Raw genomic sequence first — 27,964 nt, forward strand, 5'->3', positions numbered from 1 at the left:
AAGTCATTGTTGTTTCCATTAATTGTCTTGTTACAGTAGGCTGAGGTGAGCTCACCATAGTCCTTTCCGGTGCCGTTTCTGAGAAAGCAAGTGTAGGCACCGGGATAGTCGAGCGCCGCAGGTGGTTTTGCCGATAGTTCTGTTAGCGGGAATCACTGGGTTTCGTTTTTACAGTCTTTGTGTGTTCGATTATGAAACCGTTTCAGGAAACAAGTGAAGTTTGCTTTCTCCGGGAGTAGTGGAACAGTGGCCAGTTCCTGCCTGCCCTCAGCGACACAATCTTATTGTTGGGCTTCTTTGGTACTAAACCTTACCCATTGCATCCAAGTGTTCTTTTGTGCAATCCCCGTTTCTACCATTAACTGCTCCTCTTTCGTCATTGGTGGCGAGGTCGAACCAGCGGAGTTGAGGACCCAGATTTGGATTGTCCCTAATGGGTCCGAGGCTGCACGGATTGAGATTCCCAGTCCGTATATTCCAGAGTCACTTTCTCTGGGGTCTAGGATGGTGACTGTAAGGTATTCACCAGGTCGGTGGGTGAAGATTTTTATTCTTGCTTGTCGATCCTTGTCTTTTTCTGGGACTCGTGCTGAGCTTGTTTCCCAGCCATTGGGGTCTGAAGTCCACCATACGCTTTCCCAGGATGCACAAAGGGTGTTTCTCTCACACAAATATTTTACTGCATGGTTTTTTTGATTTCTGGTGTACCAATACGAACAGTCCAGGGCATCACAAACACTGAAATAAAATTTGGTGTGTACACCCGCTTGGGTTTACAAGAATGCATGGCCACCTTCCTTGATTATTGTCACTTGGTGCAGGGTCGTACCCCCCGTTGTTTCCATGAGGATTATGCTGAGAATGGCTGTTACCCAAGGTTTTGTCATTATGTCCTTTTGCAGCTAAGTTTCAGCTGGTGTGAGGTTTGATGTCGAGTCAAGACCCTTGTCTTTCTGGAGAGTTTTGACAATCTTGCAGTGTGTCAGATGGATCCACGAGGCTCTTTCTGCTATTTTTACTGCCGTCGGAGTGGAGATAAGTACCTGGTATGGTCCCTCTCACTTGGGTGATGCCCAGTTTTTGCGTTTTATGATTTTTTTCCACACCCAATCACCAGGGGCCACGACTGAGACAGCCTCTGTTCTTTGTGAATCTGAAAGAGAGTGTTGAGGTAAGAAAAACTTTGTTAGTAAATCCCTCATTTATTCTGCAAGCCCCTGTTCCCCCTCACGTTCCGCAGGCAGCAGTCCTTGCCACTGTGGAACGTAGTATGGTCGACCGTATAAGATTTTATACAGCGTAAGGCCTTGGTATGATGGAAGAGTTTTTATAGCTAGGACTGGTAGGGGTAAGCACGAGATTTAAGAGCTATGTGTTTCTGCCAAAAGTTTTTGTAATTTGCTTTTTAGTGTACCATTATGGTGTTTTACTAACCCCGCTGATTGGGGATGATAGGCGCAGTGGGTCTTTAGCTCGATTTGAAAGACTGGTGCAATACCTTCCTCAGCATTTGTGCTTAAGGGGTATTGATGTTTTCGGGGCCTAAAGGCTAATTTTGGGGTTATTTGGGCTGAGCCAGCAGTCTTTATTAATTCCACATCCCCTTTTCCTTGTGACTACAGTGAAGGGGGCAGGCTCTGTAGAGCCTCCTCTTTTTTCTGACTTAAGAGAATTTGTCAATTTGTCTCTCCCTCCTTCTCCCGGAGGTGAGCGGCAGGTTTTGCCTGTGTTACCCAGTTCAACCGTTGCATTTGTACCCCCTTGTTTTTCAATTGGCTCTCTGACATAGTGTTTCACAGGGTTACCTTTTTCCCTAGATTGGCCCACTTTACCCCGGTTGTTTTTGTTATCGAAACGTGGGGATCATAGCTTGATAGGTATAATCGCTGCATGCCCTTTGGCAGCGAACAGGTTGCCACAGCATTACCCTCCAAATCCCAGAACATGTCACTTATTGTTATCTTGTTGCCTTGCTGCTTGAAAAATGCTTTTTCAAACTCCTTGTCCGGGCCTGGTACTTTCCTAAAGTACATGGTACAGTGTAATTGGGGTGGTGTTGTCAGCGGTTTTCCCTTGAACTTACTGCATGCGAGGTTAGTCAATTTTTTTTTCCCTATGCTTCCCGGACCCGTGGTCACTAAGTCTTGACTAAACCAGTAGCAAAGTTTTCCCGCCCCTTCAACCACCAACTCAATTATCAGTCTCTTGGCTTTGATCCCCTTGATAGTGGGGACCACTGCTATATTAAAAAGGTGCATTAGAAACCTGCCTAGAAGGTTCACAGGGCAGACTTTTGAAATAATGGCTCGGCACCTATGTGTTTTATCCGTAACTGGGTCAGTGATACGTTGTAATAATTCTTGGACACTTGTATTTAGGGCGCCTGAATCATAATCTAGAGTGGCGCCATCTGCATTTCTTGCCATCCAATTGCCACATATCATGTGCCAATCGGGGCCCAGAATCTGCCGAACAACTTGTTCAACCTCGATTCCATTCAAGTTATAGCTAAGACACATGCCAACCAAATCTTCAGAGAATTTTCGAAAATTTATCTTTGGATGTGGGATTCCCTCTGTTGCCCTTTTTACGTCTTCGCAGGCCCACGGTCTATATACAAACAGTGTAGCCTGTTGTCCGTCCTGTCCTACCAGTGGGTTAGGGACTTGTATCAGGGGCAATGTCACTGATACGTCTGTTTCTTTTACAGCCCATTGTCCTTGTCCCACCGGGCCGGACCTTAGTTGCATTGGTTGTGTAACCTGCCTCAAGATTATCCGTGGGGCCGCGGGAAGACTCGGCGGGGCCGTGGAAGGTCCCGCATCGGTCGGGGGCCCTGGTTGGCATTGTGGAGGGGACTCCCGTGGGAGTGTCTGTTGTTGTTGGCCACTAATTAAAATATGTGGAGCCGATGCATTATGTTGGAAAGACGCACGTGTCATTGTCATCCCCTTTATCTAAAAACAGCGTGGGTCCTCAGGGAGGGTAGTTGTTTATGCTCTTGTCTTAATTTGTTTGCTCATTTGTTGGCTTCTTTAAGCCAACGTTGAGCTTGCGGGAACTCTAATTGTTTTTGTTTTTTAATTCTCGTTCCTGCATCCGTTTTTATGTCTTTAAGTAATTTGACACGAGTCCTTTTCCAATGTACAGTTGAAGTCATATCTTTCTTTCCATTTTTTTTTTTTTTAAAAAAACTTAACATTATTAATATTCAATTTCTGCATATATTGTGAATCTGCATTTAAAAACTGGTTCAGTTTTTGAACAATTACAACCCATCCTTCCTTATTTTTACTTGCACAAGTCCTAGTCCCTCCTAAAGGAGAATTTGTTTTTTTATTTACGGGTCTTATTTCAAAGTGACCTACGCCCTATTAATAATCCCTTAGATTTTACCTGAAGCAGGAGCGACCCGCCGTTGTTTGAAAACCGTCCCCCGGACGGGGATCAGGGAGCAGCCGGCCTCATTTGTACAACAGATGGGTCAGAGGTCTCACCAAAATTCGCGGTTCCCCGAAGTCTGATCCTCGTCTGAGTGGAGGTTTCCGGTCCAAAGGACCAAAATGTTAAAATAAACTGTGAGTCTCTCATGCTTCAGCAAGATTCCTTTATTTACTTGTGCAAGGAGACAATAGCATTCAAAGCAAAAAAATGTCTAACTGATAGACTTTAAGGATCAGCTTTTATACACTGCTTTGCACTCAACATGCAGGATGTTGATCAACTTTAACAAGGTCAACTGTCAACTTTGTGGTGCACAGCTAAGCAACTTTTAATTCCTGTTAAGCCTTAGCAAACATGAACTTTCATCACACATTTTACCCACATAACAGGTGTCAGACACAAACGGTCCTGCTTTAAGCTAACATGACCTATAACAAATGTCAGGCACAAACGGTTCTGCTTCAGTCAGCCGTGGTTACACCCTAGCCTTGCAAATTCATGCATTTCTGCACGTAGCTTATTGCAACAGACAAATAAGATGTTTGCAGATTAATTGTTATTACATTTATATATATATAAATAATATATGTGTGTGTGTGTGTGTGTGTGTGTGTGTGTATATATATATATATATATATATATATACATACACACACATAAATAATATACATGTGTGTATACATATATATTTATGTGTGTGTGTATATATATATATATATATATATATATATATATATATATATATATATACATGTGTGTATATATATATATATATATATATATATATATATATTAAATATAATATACGTGCATGTGTGTGTGTGTATATATATATATATATATATATATATATATATATATATATATATATATATATATATAACATTGAAAAAGGGTACTTGTGAGGTAAGTTAAGACAGGCACTGGGTGGCAGTGAAAAGTTACCAAATAGCTAGGTAACTACAGCAGAGTTAGTAAGGGAGATGGCTAGAAAGGTGCTTGGTATCACATCTGGACAGAGAAAGGACGACAATGAGATATGGTAGTGGAATGAGGAAGTACAGGAGAGTATACAGACAAAGAGGTAGGCAAAGAAGAAGTGGGATTGTCAGAGAGATGAAGAAAGTAGACAGGAGTATAAGGAGATGAGGTGCATGGCAAAGAGAGAGGTGGTGAAGGCTAAGGATAAGGCATATGAAGAGTTGTATGAAAGGTTGGACACTAAGGAGGGATAAAAGGACCTGTACCGATTGGCTACACAGAGAGACCGAGCTAGGAACGATGTGCAACAGGTAAAGGTGATAAAGGATAATGAGGGAAACATACTCACAAGCGAGGAGAGTGTGTTGAGGAGATGGAAAGAGTACTTTGAGGGGTTGATGAATGAAGAGAATGAGAGGGAGAGAAGGTTGGATGATGTAGGGATAGTGAATCATGAAATGCAATGGATTAGCAAGGAGGAAGTAAGGATAGCTATGAAGAGAATGAAGAATGGAAAGGCTGTTGGCCCAGATGACATACCTGTGGAAGCATGGAGGTGTTTAGGTGAAATGGCAGTGGAGTTTTTAACCAGATTGTTTAATGAAATCTTGGAAAGTGAGAGGATGAAAAGTGTTTTGGTACCGATCTTTATGAATAAGGGTGATGTGCAGAGCTGTACTAACTACAAGAGGGATTAAATTGATCAGTCACAGCATGAAGTTATGGGAAAGAGTAGTGGAAGCTAGGTTAAGAAGGGACGTGATGATCAGTGATCAGCCGTATGGTTTCATGCCGGGAAAGAGCACTACAGATGCGATGTTTGTTCTGAGAGTGTTGATGGAGAAGTACAGAGAATGTCAGAGGGAGTTGCCTTATGTTTTTGTAGACTTAGAGAAAGCATATGACAGGGTGACTAGAGAGGAGTTGTGGTATTGTATGAGGAAGTCAGGAGTGTCAGAGAAGTATGTAAGAGTGGTACAGGATATGTACGAGGGTAGTGTGACAGCGGTGAGGACTGTGGTGGGAGTGACGGATGCATTTAAGGTGGAGGTGGGGTTACATCAAGGATCAGCTCTGAGCCCTTTTTTATTTGCAATGGTGATGACATGTTGACAGACGAGATCAGACAGGAGTCCCCATGGACTATGATGTTTGCAGATGACATTGTGATCTGTAGGATGTGAGAGTAGGGAACAGGTGGAGGAGACCCTGGAGAGATGGAGATATGCTCTAGAGAGAAGAGGAATGAAGATCAGCAGGACTAAGAGAGAATATATGTGGATGAATGAGAGGGAGGATAGAGGAATGTTGAGGATGCAAGGAGTAGAGGTGGTGAAGGTGGATGAGTTTAAATACTTGGGGTCAGTAGTTCAGAGTAACTTGAGTGTGGAAGAAAAGTGAAGAAGAGAGTACAGGCAAGATGGAGTGGGTGGAGAAGAGTGTCAGGAGTGATTTGTGACAGATGAGTACCTGTAAGAGTGAAAGGGAAGGTCTACAAGAGGGTAGTGAGACCAGCTATGTTATATTGGAGACAGTGGCATTGACAAAAAGGCAGGAGTTTGAGCTGGATGTGGCAGAGTTAAAGATGTTAAGATTTGCACTGGGTGTGACGAGGGTAGACAGGATTTGGAATAAGTATATTAGAGGGTCAGCCCAGGTTGGAAGGTTTTGGAGACAAAGCCAGAGAGGCAAAATTATGTTGGTTTGGACATGTGCTGAGGAGGGATGCTGAGTATATTGGGAAAAAAGATGCTAAGGATGAAGCTACCAGGTAACAGGAAAAACTTAAGGCCTAAGATAAAGTTTATGGATCTGGTGAGAGAGGACATGCAGGTGGTTGGTGTGACAGAGCAAGATGCAGAGGACAGAAAGAAATTGAAACAGGTGATCCACTGTGGCGACCCCTAATGGGAACAGCCGAAAGAAGATGATGATATATATCTATATATGTATGTGTGTGTGTATATATATATATATATATATATATATATATATATATATATATATATATATACATGCACACGGACATGTAAGCAGCTTGAGATGCCTGTATGCGAGTAAATGAATGAAGGAAAAAAAATTGCTAAGCTTTGTACACCCTTGCTGTCCCTGGCTTCAGCCCCCCCCCCCTCCAGTTTTACTGCTTTGTAGTATCAACATTTTAATGCTGGATATTAAGAGTTTTATGATTCTTTCACATTTAAAGAACCAATGACCATGGACTGTCTATTGCAGTCGACACTAATCTCACTCTTCTTATGGTGTCGCTGTTGCACTCACACTCACATACTTTATTTTATTTACTTGTTATTGTAATTTTATGCTTCCCTAAGCACAAATATCTGTTTAGGCAGCGTAAAAATGGTAGTTGTTTGTTTTTCAAATGTCCAAGCTTCATAGATGGTTACTAGGCTATTGGCCTGAAAGTCTTTATAAGCCTAACCATGTGTAACCGATATAATACTAGAGAACCCCAATATAAAGGAACTTGCCTAAATTCGATATCTTAGTTAACAATGACTGCCCACACCTATGAGAGTCCTAGGTGAAGTCTCTAGCAGGAATTTACGGTTTCCCATCCAGGCTATGATTAAACACAGTCATAGAGGGGGATCTGCCATCATCAGCCCCCTTTTCTACATGGGGTCAGCGTATCATGTTAGCTGTCGCCATCTCTCACAATTCAATGCCATACTCCTGCCTTCTTCAGCATTCATGCCTGACTGCTGTAGATCTTTTTTCACACAATTCATCCACCTCTTTGCTGGATGTCCTCGTTTCCTCTTGCCTTCTTTCTCTGTGTCCCAAATATTCTTCACCAGTTTGTTTTCTGCACGTGTTCAAACCACTGTAATCTATTCTCTTTGATTTTTTTCTGCAATTGGAGCTACTTTGGCTTCTGCTTTGATGTCCTTATTTCTTCTTCTGTCCCACACTGTGCATCCTACCACCCTTCCCAGGCATATAATTTCCATTACCTCTAGCGTCTTCATCTGCTCTACCTTTAGTGCCCAGGTTTCTTTACTATACAATAGTACTGGTTGCACCACTGTCTTGTACACCTTACTTATCAGCTTATTTGGCATTCTTCTGTCATAGACTACATCTGAGACTTTCTGCCGGTTGGCTGCAGTCCCTCTGATTCTAGCTTTGACCTCTTCATTCAGACCCCTTCTTCTCAACTACCTCTTCCAGATACTTGAAGCTGTTTACCTGTTCCACTATCTTCCCTTCTATCTCAGTTCTCATCTTCTGATTTCCCCAATTTGCTGCCATTACCAGTATCTTATTTGTGCTTGTTTCATCCCAAGTGCCGTCAGTTTTGAATTCCATTCCCCTATCCTTTGCTGAAGTTGTAGCTCAAAGTCTTCCTGTAATGTCACATAGTCTGCATACAGTAACTTTGTTGGTCTGTCCTCTCCAACCTGTTTGCTAATGTAGTCTATCACCAGTATGAACAGCAGTGGGTTCAGAGCTGAACCCTGGTGTACACCCACTCCCACTGGGCACGCCTCTTTGAGGCTGAACTCTGTTCGTACTTGAGTCATTGAGTCCTTGTACATAGCCTGCACTAACTCTACCAAAGTTTCTGGGACTTTGAACCACCGCAGTACTGCCCAGATCAACTTTCTTGGGACATTGTCATATGTTTTCTCCAAGTCTAGGAATGCCCAGTTGGACTCTTTCTTCATCTCTAGCTTCTTCTCAGCTATCTGTTTCACTGCAAACATTGGGTCGGTTGGGTTGCATCCTGATCTGAATCTGAACTGCTCATCTCCCATCTTACATTCTACTACTCTGCGTTTTCATTTATCAATCACTCTGTCCAGAGCTTTCACGCAGTGTGATAGGAGTTTGATGCCTCTCTACTGCCCACAGTTGTGGATGTCCCCTTTGTTCTTGTACACTGGCATGAGTATGCTTATTCTCCAGTCATCTGGGATATGCCTTTCTCTCTCACCACTGCTATGAGAGCGGTACCCTCATCATCTCTTTCCTGTCTATCTCCACATTACATCTTTGCTGTGTCTGCTGTGACTGCATCTGACTCTCCCCTGACCTTCTTTTCTTTTAGCTTAGTGCTATTCTTCTTCTTCTTGGGCTTTTCTTTGTAGTGTCTTCTCTCATTGTATAGGTGGGGCAGTACAGCTGGTGTTGCTTCTTTGTGGTTTTCTTTATTCAAATCTTGGAAATACCTCTTTTTGTCTGCCTTGTGGTTGCACCTGTGGCGTGTGAGCTGGTATGAAGCTGGTCTGTGCTCTTCTGGCGTTTTCTGTTTCTGTCTTTATCTTTCTGTGTTTTCTAGTGAACCACTTTCCAATTTTTGTGTGAATGCTACTGAATGTGCTTCAAGTTGTGGTATCCCTGCCTTCAATGTCCTCTATTATTCTGCTATTGCCTCTCCTTCCTTCCATAACCTTCTTTATTCCTTCCTCCTTTGGTGGTCTTTCTTCCTGCTCTTTCTCTTTTTTACTTTTTCTTATTGCCTGACCTGCTCCTTCCACTGCCAGCCTCTCAGCTTTCCTTATGTACATTATTGTTATACCCATACTCTCATAATTTCAACTCCTAGCCAATCCCTTGCAATACTGTGGTAACCCAAATATTTCTTTCTCTCTTGTTATTTCTGCCTCCATTCAGGTGCAGGTCTTGAATTGTAATTCTCTTGAATCTTTGTACTTCTCTGTGTTCACTCCAGGTCAGGTTGATGGTCTCTGTTATTAGAGCCTGCTGTAGGCCATCTGTTTCATTGGGGATGGCAACAGGTTTCATTGGGGGATAACTTTGCACTTTTCATTGGGGATAACTTTGCAATTGTTTATTCTACCTTGAGTGTTTATTCCCTCACTTGACTGTCTCTTTTTGAACTATGTGTGTTGGTTACTTTCATTGTTCTCCAGTGACTCTTGTCTGTCGTCAAACCATTTGTTGGCTGTTTGTCCAGATCATTTCTCCAGACATGGCATATGTGCTGCTGGGTCAGGCCTTATTTGTGCAGCCCCTTGTCTGACATCTGTCTGCATTCGACTTAGCCATTTTTGTCTGACCATCAATGTACATTCCTCTATTCTTACATTATCAACAGCAGTTCATGAAACTGCAAGCCTCACTGCCGTTTGAAACCTTTCTCTCACCACAATTCCCACACCATTTCTAGCCTGTCCCCCTCCTGAGTAGTAGACCCTGGATCCCAAGCCAAGTGGCTTTGCTGCAGTGCCCTTAAATCTTGTCTGTTGGATACATAGAATGTCCAGCTTCCTCTGTATCATCATGTCATCCATTCCAAGCTGCGTCCTGTCAATAAACCTACATTAAGTATAGCAATTCGCAGTTCATGTTTGGCAGGTTGATTAGTTTTATGTCCAGCTTTTGCTCAACAGAGCTATCCCAGATAACCCAGGCTAGGCAACTAGACACCAGCCGGCCAGTAGCTTATTGACCCAGGGCTGCTGGGCTGTATGGTCGCACACACTGGCCAATAGGGGAACTTCAGTACACCCCTCCCACCGTTAGCATGGGTCTTTGGCATAGGTCAGAGTAGGCCGAGTTCTCATAGGTTCATAGGTGTGTGCTAGGCTAACGGCCCTGGAACCTATATAAGCATAGCCCAAGAAGATTCCCGGCATCATGCCGCCCAAAGTTAGTTCCCAGTGCACCTGACAAGCAAGGATACTGAAGTGATCCCTGGGGTGAACTTCCTATAGCCCACCCACTCGTCAAGATTTCTCTTAAAGAGGTCCAATGAAGTGCTCTGCTTGACGTGAATGGGAAGTTTGTTCCAGAGAGTATGAGAAGTCTCTGGGTTAGGAACCTGTCTCTCCAGCATGTTCTGTTTGTTGTGGAAATGAGGTTATGGTCTCTGGAGCATTTGGCATGGAGTGATTGGGATTTCTTTAGGTGTAGCATATCTAGCATCTCTGGGTCAGACATGGCTTTGTAGGTGAAGCAGAGATTGCCTCTAAGTAGGGCGGTATGAGAGAGAGTATAGCTGGGGTTTTTGAGTCTGTCCATATAGAGCATGTGTCTAAGGCCTAAGGTCCTCTTAGTGAGGTATTTTTATGGCCTTTCCAGTTGTAGGTGTCTAGTGAGGTACATAACAAATGGGGCATGGTATTCTATAATAGTTTTAATGAGGGACCAAATGGGGCAGTGTGTTCTGTAATAGGTCTAATGAGGGACGAGTAGAGAGGGATTATGACCTCTTTCTTTCTGGATGAGAAACCTTTTGTAATGAGATGTGCCACATAGAAGGACTTTCTGACTACAGTGACAATGTGGTTATCAAAGGAGAGGTTGCTGTCAGCCTGTGTCCCCAGGTCTCTTATCACACCTTTGGTGTTTAGTGGACTGCCGCCTATGTGGTAGTTCATGGGCACCAAATTTTTCCCAAAGGGAATGACTATGCACTTTTTGGCATTGAGCTTAAGGCCATGGTTCTGGCACCAGTCATTGGTGTCAGTGAGGCCTTTCTGTAGAATGTCTACATCAGTTGGAGAATCAGTAATGGCTCCCAGTTTGCAATCATCTGCGAACCTGATCAGCTAGAGTTCCTTTGTGTTTGCTTGAACTTCAGAGAAGTAGATGCCAAACAGGAGAGGACCTAGGACCAATCCCTGTGGGCACCACTTGTAACTGGTCGGTAGTCAGATTTGGAGTCTGCTACTTTCACAGTGTGGGTTCTGTCAGTGAACCATTTGGCAACCTATCTTATTACATAGGGGTTTATGCCTAGTTTAGTGAGTCTATCTATGATTCCTGAGTGAGGATGGTGTCGAAGGCCTTAGCAAGATCTAGGTAGGCTGTGTGAACTACCTTGCCCTCATCCACATCTCTGGTGACAGACTCTAAGAAGTCTATAAGGTTGAGCAGGCATGATTTACCTTTCACAAACCCATACTACATGGGTCCAGAGTTTGGAGATTCCCTATGTCCTTATTTATAAGGTCCATGATGATGCGCTCCATAGCCTTACATATCAGACTCGTCAGGCTAATGGGGCAGTAGTTCCCAGGGTCTGTAGTCACTCCCCCTTTGTGGAGTGGGATGACCGTAGCAGTGTGCCATTTGGTAGGAACAAAGTCTGAAATGAGGCTGTGATTAAATAGGGTACTCGGGTGTGGTGCCAGTTCACTTTGCAATTCATGTAGTACACAGCCAAGGATATTGTCAGGTCCCATGGAAGCTGTATTCTTGGCTTTGGACAGTGTGGTTTTTAGCTGTGTAGCCATGATAATAAGGACTTGGCATTCCTCCGGTATTGTGATGGGCCCTTTAGGGGGGTGAAAGGGGAGTAAAGTTCGCACTGAACCTGTCAGCCAATATGTTGGCAATATCAGTTGGTTCTGTATATGTATTGCCATTGAGCTGTAACTCTGAACAGATCTGAGACTTGCCATGTAGATTCTTGACATAGCTATAGAATGCCTTGTGGTTGTCTTTAGAATCTGCAGCAATTTTGTTTTCAGTTAGCTGTAGATGATTTGATAAGGGATCTCAGTTTTTTGCTGAGGCTAACAAAGGAGTTTTTCCAGTCTTGGGACTTCACCCTTTTCTGCAACAGTTTTTTTCCCTTCTGTTCATAGGTAGGTACTAGGCTGTCAGCCCAAGGGCCTACATAAGTTGTAGAGTTTGTTTATGGTGGGGAGCCACCAGATTGGCTTCCTTTTTTGAAGGAGATCATCTTGGTTCTGTTTGGTATGGCCCGTTCCATGCACTTGTGTATGTGCTCATACATTGCATTGATGTATGATTCAGCAGTCATGCACCTATTTTCCATTTGCATGGGTGTCATGAAGTTAGCCACCTCTGTTTTTAGAAGCCAGAAATTGGCTTTGGAGAAGTTTTTATGGTGGTTTCCTTTAGGGTGGGCTGTGGATATCCATGATGATTAGCTTGTGGTCAGATCTGACCAGGAAGGAGTTGATTACTGGTGTAGAGCAATGGTCAGCCATGTTAGTAATGTCAAGGTCAAGGATGTTTCTGTCCCTGGTGTGGGTAAGAATGAGTTGGTCCAGGGCATTGGAATTAATGAATTCCAGAAAATGTTGAGCAAGTGTGTTGGTACATGAGTAATTTCCCAGTTAATGGAGGGGTAGTTAAAGTCTCCCAGTATAAGGGTATTGGGTTCTACCCAAATATTTTCCAGTGCGTTTAGGAATGTGGAGTGTGAGTCTGGGGACATGGTGGGGATCTATAGCAGGCTACAATCTAGATTGCAGTTTTACCCAATGTTAGTTGTACCTGAAATATCTCTGATGCGTTATGATGGGCTACTAGTCTGGAGGTGTGCATATCCTTTATGAATATCGAGACACCGCTGCCTTTAGTGTTTCGTTCAGGTTTAGGGGCCGAAAGGTGTGGTATGAATTATAGCCTGGTAGTGCCGGGGTGCTGTCCGAAGCCTTGAACCAGGTCTCTGTCACTGCACAGTCACTTATCACTGGTAACTACCCATGTCAATTTTGGCAACATTAATCAACTTGACCGAATCATGTAGAGCAATATTTAACACCAAGTGGCTAGCCCTGGTACTGTGTGCAATCTGTGATCAGTTGGTCTATACAACTCTTCCCCCTGTCTGGCACTGTGTAGAGTCTGTGCTACTGCCCACAGTTCCATTCATTGGCGAGTTTTTTTTTTGTTTATTTGAGATGGAAAAACAGCATGTTTTTTCAGAGGTGGGAGGAATCCCACAGAGATGCAGGGAGAACATGCAGACTCCAAACAGGCATTGGCTGGAGAACAAGATCAAACCTTGTACCTTTGTGAATGGAAGGCAGAGACCTTAACCGTAATGCCAGCTGGTCTCCAGAGGGCTGTGATTGATGTGAATTGGTAGCTTATTCTAGAGGAGTGGCAACCTCTGAGAGATGCATGTCTCTTCAGCAGGTCTTGTTTATGTCACAGGCCAGGTTAAGGTCCGTGGAGCAGGTGACCCTTGTCCTATTTGACTTGTGGATCTGCAGCATTTCCATTAGGTTTGGATCTGAGATTGTTCTGTAGGCCAAGCGCAAATCTCCTCTAAGCAGTCTGTTTGCTGCTGAGTAGAGTGACAGTGACTTCATCATGTCAGTGTATGACATCATGACATGTGCTGGAATCCCTGAATTTTCTTGGTTAGAAATCTCTCTCAAAGGTATCTCAAATTCCTGCAGGTGCCTGGTAAAGTACATACCAAAGGGAGCATTGTACTCTGTTATTAGCCTCATGAAGGTTGAGTAGAGAGGAGTTGTGACCTCTTTCACTCTTGAAGCAATACCTTTGCTAATGAGGCGTGTGACGTAGAATGCCTTCCTTGCCACAGTAGACACACAGTGGTCAAAGTTTAGGTTACAGGCAACTTGTGTTCTCAAGTCTCTCACTACTGAGTTGTTAGTAAAGGTATTATTATTGATATGATAGTCTGCAGGGATGTCGTTTTTACCTAAGGGGATAATAATGCATATTTTTAGCACTGAGTTTGTCCATGGGCTTTGGCACCAATTATTGGTTTGTGTAAATCCTTCTTGAAGTATATTTACATAATTTGAGGATTCAGTGATTACACTTAATATGCAGTCGTCAGTAAACTTAGTCAGCCACAGCCCCTCTGTTTTGGCCTGAACTTCTGAGGAGTATTTTCCAAACAATAGGGGGCCCAGCACTGACCCCTGTGGAACCCCACTGGTGACCGGTCTGCTGGTTGAGGTAAAGTCCCCAACTTTGACTGAGTGTGATCTGTCTGTGAGCCAGTTAGCAACCCACCAGACGACATAAGGGCTGATATTCAACTGGGAGAGTTTATCAATGATGCCCAAATATGGGATTGTGTCAAAGGCCTTGGCTAAGTTAAGGTAGGCTGTATGTACATATTTGCCTTCGTCTATGGCTCTGGTGACGTTTTCAAAGAAGTCCACCAGGTTTAACAGACATTTGTTTATTTATTACAGTTTGATGACTGGGATAGTCCACTGGGCCTGGAAGAGCCCATTTTCAGAGGAGGCCCAGGAAGAAAAGCTCCACAGGATTTAGACAATTTTACAATAGTTATACAAAAGTAAATAAAGTAGTAGAACAGTGAAAAATACAGAGATAATATACAATTTGTTAAAAAAAGTCAACATTTCTAATCCTAGGTAATGATTTACAAAAGTGAGATTCATGTAGTCTAAACATTATTAAAAGTACAGGCATTTCAGTTGAAAAAAACATGCAAGTAAAACATTTATGTACAGATAAAAAAAAACAAGCTTTTTTTTTGGAAGTTAGAAATATGAGGAGAGGACAGAGAGAAGAAGGTGAGATGGAGGAGGTAAAAGGTGGTATATTGTGGAGAAAGGGAGTGGGTTGGGGGGAGTTTGAGGTATAGGGTAAGGAAGGAAGTAGAGGGCAAAGGGTAAGATAGCACAGTGATAGAAGGTTAAGGGATATGGGTCTGTATCATGTGAGCGAATCACACAGATTATGAAAGCTCATAATATTGAATGTACCGGACCTTGAACTTCCTATTTTGGAGGGTTGTGCCCCCTGCACCCGCCACTAAATATATATTCCAACTCCGAGATCACACTACAGTGAGGAAAGGGCAAATATCCCATTCTTCACTGTACCACAATCTCAGAAAAAGCACTTCGATGTTATGAGTGTTCGCAATTTGTGCGATTCGCACATATGATATAGACCCGAGGTATGTAGTGTATGGGAGGTGGTGTTAGAGTTTATGTGGTAGGGGTACAGGAACATTCTCACTTTGAAAGGAGGTGAAATTAGAGAAGAGTTTTGAAGTCTGAGTGGCTCTGAGTGTTTCAAAGGGTGTAGGGAGATAATTCCATAGTTTAGCTAGGGAGCAGGATAATAGTAGGTGGCCAGGGGGTCAACGAGGCTTGTATATAGGCATGATCTGCCTTTGACAAAATCAAACTGTGTTGGATCAGCCCGACACAGTCTGGTTTTGTCATATGTTGCTGTAAAGTGGCAGACTTGTTTTTCAGTGGGCATTACTTATACATTAACATCCTGTTGGAGAATATTCATTCTCCAATCCGGGTTTAATGTACAATTTGCCTATTCTCTAAAGAAAGAGGGGACACATCTTGCAACTCCTTTCACTGAAGCAAAAATAAATGACATAGTGTGGTTGAAATTTGTGATACATATGAAGATATGTGAAGGCTGCCAGCCTAGCTAGATAGAATTTTCAAGATAATTATATGTTGTTGTAAATATGAATATAATCCACAGGCTTGTCCTCTTAAAATGTAAGAAAACTGTGTTAAATGTTGAACTTCAAAAATATAACCGTAGTGCACTCTCATGGAACAAAGCTGATAAGTCAAGCATTGTATGACTGTTTGATCTCCAGGCTCGGAGACATAATGTCTGGACTGAGGAATTCCTTCTGTTGTTTTGAGACCAGAGTTAATTGCTAGATTTTACATGTGTAATGTCTTTTATTGCTGTAGTTTCCTGGCCAGGTGCAGGATCAAAGAAATGTTAAAGCTCTGAGTTTCTGTTCGCCTGGGAACCAGAGAAGAATGAAGTAATCTAAAATGAGTCAGCAGTGATGTATTATTTTTAAGACTTAATCCGAGCATTTTGGATTTTGTCTGAAGAGCATCACTCACCAGTACTCTGCATTTGCTCTAGATGTAAGTTTATTTAGAACTGTGATTGCTCTTAGGGTTAGTTAGGAATTTAGTTCGATTTAGTCTAGCTGTTTTCTATATTTATTTCAGACTATTTTACAGTATTAATTTAAGAATGTTCCTGTGATTTCTGAACTCTTCACTAGCACTTTGTTGAATTGAGAAACTTTGTCTTGTTTTTATTATTTATTATTAAATATTTTTAAACCTTTCAACTGTGGCTGTTTTCTGTAGAGATAATTTAAGCTCTAGAGTACATTGCATGTATATAGTGATACTGTACTGTGCCACTCCAAATAAGCCTTGCTGTTCGTCACAGTTACTAATTGGATAATAATATTGCACAATAATAATTGGACACCCTTTGGTAAGGGCCTTATTAGTAGCTGATATTAGTGGTTGGTGGTAGCTGGTACTAAGTTATAGACTGGCTGGAAGGGGCATAGCTGGAGAATCTGTGCCAGCATTCCCCTGGAGTGTCTGTGTGTTTGTATATAACTCATGTCTTAAAGTGTGTATGTGTGTGTGTGTGTGTGTGTGTGTGTGTGTGTCAGCTACTTGGGCAGGGGCATGAAGCATTGGTTGGACAGAGATGGTGCTGGAGGTTTTAGCTTGACCACTAGGCTCAGGTCTATTCCCTAAAGCTGAGCTAGTGGGGAGTCTTATTGGGAATCTGGGGAGAAAGGGAGAAACCAGCCCAAGACTGACTGTGATCTCTATGTGCCCTTAAGGGAAATTCATAGGTAGGTACTTGGCTATCTGCCCAAGGGCCTACGTAAGGCTAGCCAACAAGGTTCCCTGGCTTACGCCACCCAAGGAAGTTATTTTCCTATGCCACTGTTGAGCAGAGACACAGAAGTGATCCCCGGGATATATTTCCTATTTCCCATCCACTCATCAAGATTTTTCTTGAAGAGTGCTAATGAAGAACTTTGCTTGACATAGATGGGTAGCCTGTTCCAGAGTATGGGAAGTCTCTGGGACAGGAATCTATCCCTCCAGCATGTCCTGTTTATTGTGGTGACAAGATTTAGGTCCCTAGAGCGTGCAACTCTGAGGGATTGGGATTTCTGTAGGTGTAGCATGTCCAACAGCTCTGGGTTTGACATAGCTTTATATGTTAGGCAGAGATCACCTCGGAGTAGGCAATATGCTACGGGGTAAAGCTGGAGTTTTTTGAGACGGTCAGTGTAGGGCATTTGTTTGAGGCCAGTAATCGTCTTTGTGAGGTACTTCTGTGGCCTTTCCAGCTGCTGCACATGTCTTGTGAGGTGCATTCCAAAAGGGGTGTTGTACTCTATAATGGGTCTAATGAGTGCTGAATAGAGGGGAACAATGACCTCTTTTTTTCCTGGATGAGAACCCTTTTATGATGAGGTGTGCCACACAGAAGGACTTCCTGACTACCGTGGCAATGTAATTATCAAAGGAGAGACTAATGTCCACCTGGGTCCCAAGGTCTCCTATCACACATTCGGTGTTAAGTAGATTGCTGCCTATGTGGTAGTTCATGGGTACAGAGTTTTTACCAAAGGGAATGACACTGCACTTTTTGGCATTGAGCTTGAGGCCATGGCTCTTGACACCAGGCATCTGTCTCAGAAAGGCCCTTCTGTAGAATGTCCACATCATTTGGGGACTTGACTATGGCTCCTAGTTTGCAGTCATCTACGAACTTCATTAGCCAGAGGCCTTCTGTGTTAGCCTGTACTTCAGAGAAGTAGATACCAAACAGGAGAGGTCCCAGGACTGAACCCTGTGGTACTCCACTTGTCACTGGTTTGAGGTCAGATTTGGAGTCTGCAACTTTTACAGTGTGGGTTCTGTCAGTGAGCCAGTTGGCAACCCATCTTGTGATGTAGGGATTTATACCTAGTTTAGTGAGTTTATCTGTAATTCCAGAATGGGGGATGGTGTTGAAAGCCTTGGTGAGGTCAAGATAGGCTGTGTGAACCACCTTACCCTCATCTACGGCTTTGGTGACTGTCTCAAATAAGTCAATCAGGTTCAGGAGGCATGATCTGCCTTTCACAAACCCAAACTGGGTGGGATGCAGAATTTGGAGGTTAGCAATATCTTTGGTTAAGAGTTCCATGATGATACGTTCCATGGCCTTGCAGACCAGGCTCATCAGGCTAACAGGGCGATAGTTCCCGGGATCAGTGGTGGCTCCCCCTTTGTGGAGTGGGATAACTGTTGCTGTGCGCCATTCAGTGGGCACAAAGCCTGATGCGAGGCTATGATTGAACATGGTGTTTAAGTGGGGAGTCAGTTTGTTCTGAATTTCGTGTAAAACGCAGCCTGGGATGTTGTCCGGTCCCATGGATGCTGTGTTTCTGGCTTTAGAGAGTGCAGCTTTTACCTGCGTAGTTGTGATTACAGGGACTCTGCATTCTTCCTGTATAGATATGGGCCCTTTAGGGAGTGAGGGGAGGTAAAGTTAGCACGGAACCTGTCTGCTAGGATATTGGCAATATCAGTTGGTTCTGTAATTTTCGTGCCGTTGTGCTGTAACTCAGAGCAGATCTGGGTGTTGCCATTGTGATTCTTGACATAGCTATAGAATGCTTTGTCGTTGTCCTTAGAATTAGTGGCGATTTTGTTTTCGTAGCTAGCTTTGGAGGATCTTCTACGGGATCTCAGCTTCTTACTGAGGCTGACCAGGGAGCTCCTCCATTCATGGGATTTTACTCTCTTTTGCATCAGTGTCTTCCTTCTGTTGTGCAGTTTGGTTATGGCAGGGGACCACCAGATTGGCTTCCTTTTTTTGGAGGATAGCGTCTCGGTTCTGCTTGGGATAGCACGATCCATGCACTCATGTAAGTGCTTATAGAATGCATTTGTGTAGGATTCAGCAGTTGTAACTGTATTGTCCATCTGCATGGGTGTCATGAAGTTCATCACTTCTGTCTTAAGAAGCATGAAGTTGGCTTTGGAGAATTTTTTACCGTGGTTTCCTTAATGGGGGGTGTGGGTGGGATGTGGGTATCAAAGGTGATTAGCTTATGGTCGGATTGGACCAACGAGGAGTTGACTTCAGGTGTGGAACACCAGTCACTCATGCTGGTAATGACTAGGTCTAGGATATTGTTGCCCCTTGTGGGGGTGTGGATAAGTTAATCCAAGGCATTGGAGTTTATGAATTCCAGAAAGCGTTGAGCTAAGGAGTTGGTACATGAGTAGTTTACACTGTGTGTACTTGTTATCCCTCACAATGTGGATGCCCGTCACTGGTGTTAGTAGTGAGGATTGAGGCTCCTTGATTACTGGGTCAATGCACTGTTGTCTCATATTAATTGGTTGGCAGTGGTGGGATATCCACACCACATATTAATTAGTTAGCAATTGGCTTGTAGTGGTGTGGATAGTGAATTCCTGTAGCTTGTGTACAGTGATCTCTGAAGGTGTTTTTGTACTCCTAAATCAGCCACACAGTGAATATTCAGAGTTCAGATCATAGTTGTTTTATTTCTTTTGTTAGCTTAGTTAGTGTGGGAGAGCAGGCAATCATGTCAGCAGAGGAGTATGGCAAGCTGACAAGGAGCCAGTTGGCTGAGATGTGCCAGGCTAAGGGATTGGTGCTTGGAAACCTGACTAAGGCAGACATAATTGCAGCTTTGGTCACAGCTGCATCAGAAGACAGCAATCAAGAAGATGATCACACTGGCTGTGGAGATGTACAACACTCAGAGAATGGACAGCTCAACCTTTCTGCAGAGGACTGAAAAAATCCATCCAGAGCAAAAGAGACTTGAGTTGGAGGCCAGACATTTGGAAACAAAAGCAGCAGAGAGACTGAGACATCTACAGGCTGAGGAGAATGAGAAACTGCTATACCTGGAAGCTGAGGAGACGGAGAGGCAGAGGCAGCATGAAAAGGAGATACTGACTATTTACCAGAGTCCTGGTGGTAATGGGGAAGGAGTTACCAGACCCCAGAAGCTCAAAAGGTCAGTACATTTTTTCCGCAGCTTACAGAGGGGGATAATTTTGATGAGTTTCATTCATATGTTTGAGAGGGCATGTAAACAGTATGATGTTGACCAAAGGCTCTGGGTATGGTTCCTGACCCCCTTACTCCATGGTAAAGCTGTAACTGTGTTGTCTAAACTTTCTGATATTGAATTTTTTATTATACTGCTGTTAAGAATTGTCTGTTAGAATTTTTTAAGCTAACACTTGAAACTTATAGGAAAAAGTTTTGTGAGCATAGACGCAAGGCAGATGAAAGTGTGTGTGAATATGTTGCTGAACTGAGCACTTATTTTCATAGGTGGGTGAGTGGATTTCAGTTCCCTACTTTTGAAGGGCTGGTTTTGGTGAGGGAACAAGCCCTTAGCACTTTGCCTCAGGACACGAGGATCTGGTTATCTCATAGACAATGTGCTATTTCAGATGAGTTGGGGAAGAAGGGAGACCTATACCTAGCAAGCAGGACATCCCTGCACAGGAAAGAGAGACCCCCCCAGTACTGCTCATGGGTCTAAAGGAACCCATGTTGAGCAGCCCAGACTGCCCCAACAGAATCTGCCAGTAGCAGGGGAAGCCAGTAGTCCAGGTACACGTCTAGGAACTAGGGTTAAATGTTTTGAATGCAACCATTGGGGCCATGTAGCATACAGATGTCCATGGAGGCAAGGTGGGGAACAAAAGTTGAGAGAGCCAGTAAGTGGGTAAGACAAAATGACAATAGTGGGTTGTCTTGAGACAACAGGGGTACCAAACTACCATCCTGCGGATGTCCTGATAGGGAAGGATTTGGATGAGACAGTACCATGTGCTTATGCAGTTACACACAGTCAGGCTAGGAGACAAGAATGTGGATCTGGTAGCCTGGGGGAGACCCAGTCAGACCGCATACTTGCAGACAGGACTGGTGAGGTGTTTACTTCAGGGAGAGAGCTACTCTGTAGCAGTGAGACTGAAGGGAGCCACAGCTGCTTGTGGGTACTGATGTTCCCTTGGACAGAATGACTGCAGAGGTAGAAGTGAGTAGTAGTACCCAGGCTGACAGTGAGGCACTGCTGTCAAAGGATACCAGACTTCCTGTGGAAGAGGAGCTGAGAAGGGTTACAAAGAGAGAGTTGCGACAGGCTCAGCTCTCTGACCCTACATTGCAAGGCCTGAGGAAGGTAGCTAGTGAGGCACCTGACTCTCAAGGGAAGGGGGAATCTGTATACTAAGACAAAGGGTTATTGTATACAGAGTGGACCCCTGAGGGAGGGCTAGAAAGTGAGAGAATACAGCAGTTGGTAGTGCTTAGAGCCTACCTTCTGGCACTTCTTGCCATAGCCCATGATATTCCCTTATTAGGTCATATGGGTATAAAACATACAAAGAGACTTAGTATACAGAAATTCTGTTGGCCTGGACATTCCAGAGATGTAACAGGGTACTGCAGGACCTGTGAGCAGTGCCAAAAGGTAGGCAAGGCAGGAGACAAGCTGAGAGCTCTGGTGATGTCTTTGCCTGTGATTGAGGAGCCATTTCTGAAGGTAGCTATGGATATTGTGGGGCCTCTGAGTACCCCAAGTTCCACATTGAAAAAGTATATCCTAATGGTAGTAGATAATGCTACGAGAAGCAATGAGGCAGTGGCTTCATCCTCCATTGAGGCAGAAAAGGTGGCAAATGCTTTGTTAGAGATTTTCAGCAGGGTAGGTTTCCCAAAAAAAATACTCCCTGACAAAGGTGCCAATTTCGTGTCAGACCTGCTAACTTGTCTGTGGAACTACTGTGAGGTAAAGCACCTAAAGACCACCCCCTACCATCCCTAGACTAATGGTCTTGTTGAGAGGTTAAACTCTACACTCAGGTCCATGCTGCGGGCATTTTCAGACCAGTTTAAGAGGGAGTGGGACAAATATTTATCCCTTCAGTTATTTGCTTACAGTGAGGTTCCCCAGGAATCCACAGGTTTTTCACCCTTTGGTTGTTGTATGGGCATAGGGTGAGATGACCTCTAGATTTAAATTGAGATGAGTGGGAAGGTGAGTGTGAATCTCACAAGAAGTCTGTTGTGGCATATGTCCTAAACCTCAGGACAAGGCTCAGGGAACTCATGGGTTTGGCCCAAGAGAATCTGGCAGAAGCCCAACAGCAGAAAAAGGTCTGGTATGACAGGAATGCTCGAGTTAGAGAGTATGCTGTAGGCAGCAGGTAATCGTTCTCATTCCTGTCAGACGCAACAAACTGAAACCAGCTTGGGAGGGACCCTACAAGGTGGTAAGAAAGGTAAGTGATGTTAAGTACGTGGTGGAACTGCTAGGCAGGAGCAGAAATTTGACCATGGTAACATGATGAAACCTTACCATGATAGGGAGGCTTTTGTACTGAGTATTTGCAGTTGACTGCAGGAGGAGTCTAGGGAGATCTGGTGACTGATCTCCTCAGGCTCGGACTGACTCCTCAGTGGAAGGGTTAGCAATGTCCCAGTAGCTGTCTCCTACCCAGGTTCAAGAAATCCGAGCAGTGTTACAGGAGTTTGGGGACATGTTCACTGGGAAACTAGGGTTTACCCACCTGGTGTGGCACCAGGTGGATACAGGTCTGTACCCACCTGGTGCAGCAACAGGTGGATACAGGACCCCGAAGACCTATTAGGCAGGCCCCTTATAGGATGCCTGCGAGAGTCTAACAGACTCTGAGGGAGGAGATGCAGGAGTTGTTGGAATTAGGGGTAATTCAAGAGTCCAACAGTCCCTGGGCCTCCCCAGTTGTGCTGGTGCCAAAGAAGGATGGCAGCACCAGGTTCTCTGTTGGCTACAGGAAATGAAATAGTCACAAAGAGTCAGATACTTACCCCATGCCTAGGACAGATGAGGCCGTAGAACAGCTGGGTTGGGCTAGGATTCTTACTACCATTGATCTTACCAAGTGTTACTGACAGGTGCCCTTAACTCCCAGTGCTAGAGAGAGGTCAGCCTTTGTGACTCCTTTTGGCTTGCATGAGTTCACAAAGATGTCTTTTGGGATGAAAAATGCCCCAGCGATTTTCCAGAGGCTGGTAGATCATATCCTAGCAGGAACAGGATGGTTTGCCCTTGCTTACCTAGATGATATTGCCATCTACAGCCATTCCTGGCAAGAGTACCATCGACATGTCAGGGAGGTGCTTGGCAGACTACAGAGGGCAGGGTTAACCATTAAGCTGAGCAAATATCAGGTAGATATGGCAGAGGTCTCCTACCTGGGACATAGAGTGGGGAGTGGTAAGATCAGGGCGGACCCTGCCAACGTGGAAGCCATTCAGGCATGGCCTGCACCTGTTACCAAAAAACAGATGAGGGCATTCTTAGGGACAGCAGGGTACTACAGAAAGTTCATCCCCAGTTATAGTACCATAGCTGCTCCCCTCACAGACCTGACCAGGGTAAACAGACCAGATAAGGTAGTGTGGACCACAGCATGTGAGCAGGCATTCCAGAAGCTTAAACAAGCTTTGGGAGGACCCCCTGTGTTAGTGAGTCCAGATTACAGCAAAGAATTTATTGTGCAGGTGGATGCTTCGAACCATGGGGTGGGGGCTGTACTTGGCCAGATTTCTTCAGAGGGAGAAGAGCATCCAGTGGTTTATCTTGGTCGTAGGCTTTAACCCAGGGAGGAATGCTATGCAGCTGTAGAAAAGGAATGTCTAGCCATAGTGTGGGCACTGCAGAAACTTCAGCCTTATCTGTATAGAAGAAAATTCACTGTAGTGACAGATCACAATCACCTAACATGGTTACACCGAGTCAGCCAGCAAAATGCCAAGTTGCTAAGATGGATCCTAGGGTTGCAAGCATATATGTCAGTGCAGCACCGCAGTGGGGATAGCACTGCCAATGCAGATGGGCTGTCAAGACAGGGAATGGGGTAAGGTATACACAGATGGACCTAACCCTCTCAAGCAGTGTTTCTCAAGGGTCACTCTAAAAACTAGTGTGAGTTCTCTGGGGGGGGGGGACACGATAACTGATGATATGTGAAGTCTGCCAGCCTAGCTAGATAGAATTAAATTCTATGTCATTGTAAATATGAGTATAATCCACAGACTTGTCCTCTTAAAATGTAAGAAAAATGTGTTAAATGTTGAACTTCAAAAATGTAACAACAGTGCACTCTGCTGGAAGAAAGCTGATAAGTCAAGGATTGTAGGACTGTTTGATCTCAAGGCTTGGAAACATAATGTCTGGACTAAGGAATTCCTTTTATTGTTTTGAGACCAGAGTTAATTGCTAGATTTTACATATATAATGTCTTTTATTGCTGTAGTTTCCTAGTCCGGTACAAGATCAAAGAAATGTTAAAGCTCTGAGTTTCTGTTAGCCTGGGAACCAGAGAAGAATGATGCAATCTAAAAATGAGTCAGCAGTGATGTATTATTTTTAAGACTTTCTCAGAGAGAGAGAATCACATAATTTTGGATTTTGTCTGAAGAATATCACTCACCAGTACTCTGCATACTCTCTATATGTAAGTTTAGAACTGTGATTGCTCTTAGGGTTAGATAGGAATTTAGTCAGATTTAGTCTAGCTGTTTTCTATATCTGTCAGACTAATCTACAGTATTATTTTAAGCATTTTCCTGTGATTTCTAAACTCTTGACTAGCACTGTGTTGAATTGAGAAGATTTGTCTTGTGTTTTTATTATTTATTATTAAATATTTTTAAACCTTTCAACTGTGGCTGTTTTGTGTAGAGATCATTTAAGCTCTAGAGTACATTGCATGTCTATAGTGATACTGTACAAAGCCACTCCAAATAAGCCTTGCTGTTCGTCACACTTACTAATTGGATGATAATATTGTACAGTAATAATTGGACACCCTTTGGTAAGGGCCTTAGTAGCTATTTGTGGTTGATGGCAACTGGTACCACCTTATAGACTGACAGGAAGGGACATAGCTGGAGAACCTGTGCCAGCTATCCCCAGGAGTGTCTGTGTGTTTGTATATAACTTGTATCTTAAAAGTCTGTTTGTGTGTGTATGTGTGTGTGTGTGTGTGTGTGTGTTGTGTGTGTATGTGTCAGCTACTTGGTCAGGGACACGAAGCACTGGTTGGTCAGAGAGGGTGCTGGAGGTTTTAGCTTGACCACTAGGCTGAGATCTATACCCTACAGCTGTGCCTGTGGGGAGTCTTATTTGGGATCTGGAGAGAAAGGGAGAAAGCAGCCCCAGACCGACTGCATTCTCTTGTGTGCCCTTAAGGGAAATTGTACTTTACTGTGTGTGTACTTGTTATCCCTCCCAATGTGGATGCCCCTCACTGGTGCTAGTGCTGAGGATTGAAGCTTCTCTATTACTGGGTCAGTGCATGAGCATTACAGTACATCTCATTAAAGTCTACAAATTTTACATTGTCTCTCTAATAATGTGGTTATATTTTGCTATAGTTTTTGTCACTTTCTGTTTTTTAAAATGCATTTCTAATAGTGTCCCACATTTCTACTGGAAGTGGGGAGAGTAGCATACTATTTTTTATTCAGATTTTATGCTAACCAGATGTCCAGATTTTTGATGGATTTCCCTGTTTTTCAAAGGCCTTTGTTTATATTTTCAGTGTCTGCAGGTTGAGAGGTAAGCATGCCCCCAGGCTTTGAGATAATAGTTATTAATAGTGTGTATGCTTGGGTACTTGACTACAGCAATCATAGCCGCAAACTATCAGTTAATGAGTACGACTTCTGTGGAATTATTAGTCTGCAAACCAATTTATTTTATTTATTTATTTCCAGTTTGATGACCGGGGAGGCACACTGGGCTCAACAAGCCCGTTTTCAGTGGAGGCCTGGGAAGAAAAGCTCCATATTATGGCACTTGTACTATGTATTATTGAAGTACAATACATAGGGGGAACAGAAACAAACTAAGAATATTTTACATACAATATAGCAAAAACTAAACAAAAGTTAAACAGCAGCTTGGAGAAGTATGTAAAGCATATTTACATTTTTAGTGGTTGAGAACAGTAGTACAAGGTTAAATTAATACAGAGGTTTAAATCATATGAGAATGATATAGAAGTAACAGCATGTATGAGTTCTTTATGCATGAATATTAGCATATGCAAGGCTGCATATGAGAAAACTACAAGAGGTCCTTGAAGGCTGTTTACAGCTAGCATCTCCTTCTGATTGATGTGTAGTTGCTTTTGGCTTGCAGACCATTTGCCCTGTATGCATTGTCCTGCCATGTGTGCACCCCAGGCATAGTCTGATGAATCTGTTGTCAAGGTTTGATTTGCTGGAGGTGAGACAAAATGAAGGCCCTTGTTTGCTTGGCATGCTTGAGCCCACCATAGAAACTCTTGTTGAAGTCAGGGAATGAGAGGTATACTTGCTTCGAGGCTGTGTTTGTGTTGGGACCATACACCTTTTAGGTACCACTGTAGTTTTCTCATATGCAGCCTTGCATATGCAATTAGTTGAATGCAGGATGCCATGTACCCCAATGCCTGCAGGAATTTCCTTGCAGTGAGCTGGGTAGAAGCTGCCATCTGTTTGAAGTACTGAGCCAGTTGTTTTTGCTTGTCTGGCGTGAGGTAAGCCATCTGGGCCGTTGTATTCAAGCTGGCACCCAGGAAAATTATTTCTTGTGAGGGTATTAATTTTGACTTCTTTTTGGACCCAAGTGTGATGACAGCAGCAGCATAACCACTCGAACATCTACATTTATGGTAGGTGCAAAACTGTACTTTCTCCGGAGTCACGGGCATGGTTTATGTTGTCTAGAAAAGAGAGAAGAGCTGTTATTGTGCTATGGCCAGGACGGAACCTATGTTGTGTTGGGGTGAGGAGTTGGTTATGTGTAATGAATGAATGGCATGAGCTGGAGGTGGATGCATTTCTCAAGAAATTTTGAAATAGGGGAGACAGTCGCTATGGGTTGGAAGTTGGAGATGTTATTTTTGCCTCCTTTATGGAGGGGTAGGATAAATGCTGCACGCCAAAGTTTGGACACATATGATTCTTGTATGGATCTGTTGATGAGTTTGTTAATGGAGATGGTGATGCTGCTTGCTGCAATTCTTAAAAAGAGTGAAGGGATATTGTCAGGGGCATTGGAGCAAGGCTTTAAGCGTAGAAGTTTTTTCATATATATGAGGTGGAATATGGGAGGTGAGTTTGGGGTGGAAGGTTGGGCAGATGGTTTGATTTGGGGAGAGGTGGTGGAGTTTGGAAATGTTTTAGTGCGTCCTGCTATAGAGTTAGTAAAGAAGGAGTTGAACAGAGTAGCTATTTTTGGATCAGATTACGAGTGTCAGGGCAAGGGTTGTTTTTGTTGCCTGGGTTGAGAAGTGAGTTGATGGTTTTCCAGAATTGTTTGGGGTTAGAGGAGTGGTTAGACTGGAGTTTGATATTGCATGCTTTTTTGTCTTGTATGATACATTTTTTTGGCTAAGTTGCGGAGTTGTTTATATTTAAAAAGGGTGTCTGGGTGCCTATTACGATGGTAGAATTTCCAGGTCTTGTCCTTTTGTTGCATGAGTGTTTTGGTATCTTTAGTAAGCCAAGGGGCGGAATTGGTTTTATACGTTTTATTATTGGAGGGGCTTGGGAGTTGAGTGTCTAAGATGGTTGAGTTGAAGAATTCAACAGCACTGTTCAGAGGTAGAGCTTTTAGAGTGTCCCAATTTATCAATTTGGGAGAATTGGAAAAGGTTGTAGGGTTAAAGTTGTTGAGATTCTGAGTATGGATATATTGGTGTAGATGAGGAGAGGAGGGAGTTGCTCTATGGATGAAAGCTGGTAAGTGATCACTGATAAGGCGCCAGTGTGGGAGATTTTGTTTGGGTAGGAGACAAGGATCCAGTCTAGTATTGGAGCCTGGGGGGTTATTTTTATCAGGTCTGGTTATAGCATTTGTGAGTTTGAGTGAAATTACATAGATTGATTGAAATGGTGGGGTGGTTATTGGCAGTAATTTTGTTCC

At 43.5% G+C, this 27,964-nt stretch overlaps 1 protein-coding gene across 3 annotated transcripts in view; it reads left to right on the top strand.

The window, feature by feature from the left end:
- AMN1 (antagonist of mitotic exit network 1 homolog) overlaps positions 1 to 27,964 on the top strand; it is a 1,021,978-nt gene that overhangs the window by 11,994 nt on the left and 982,020 nt on the right. The window lies entirely within an intron of this gene.

This window comes from Protopterus annectens, chromosome 11.part0 (genome assembly GCF_019279795.1).
Source record: "Protopterus annectens isolate FY-2018-M chromosome 11.part0, PAN1.0, whole genome shotgun sequence".
Classification (NCBI taxonomy): Eukaryota; Metazoa; Chordata; order Ceratodontiformes; family Protopteridae; genus Protopterus; species Protopterus annectens.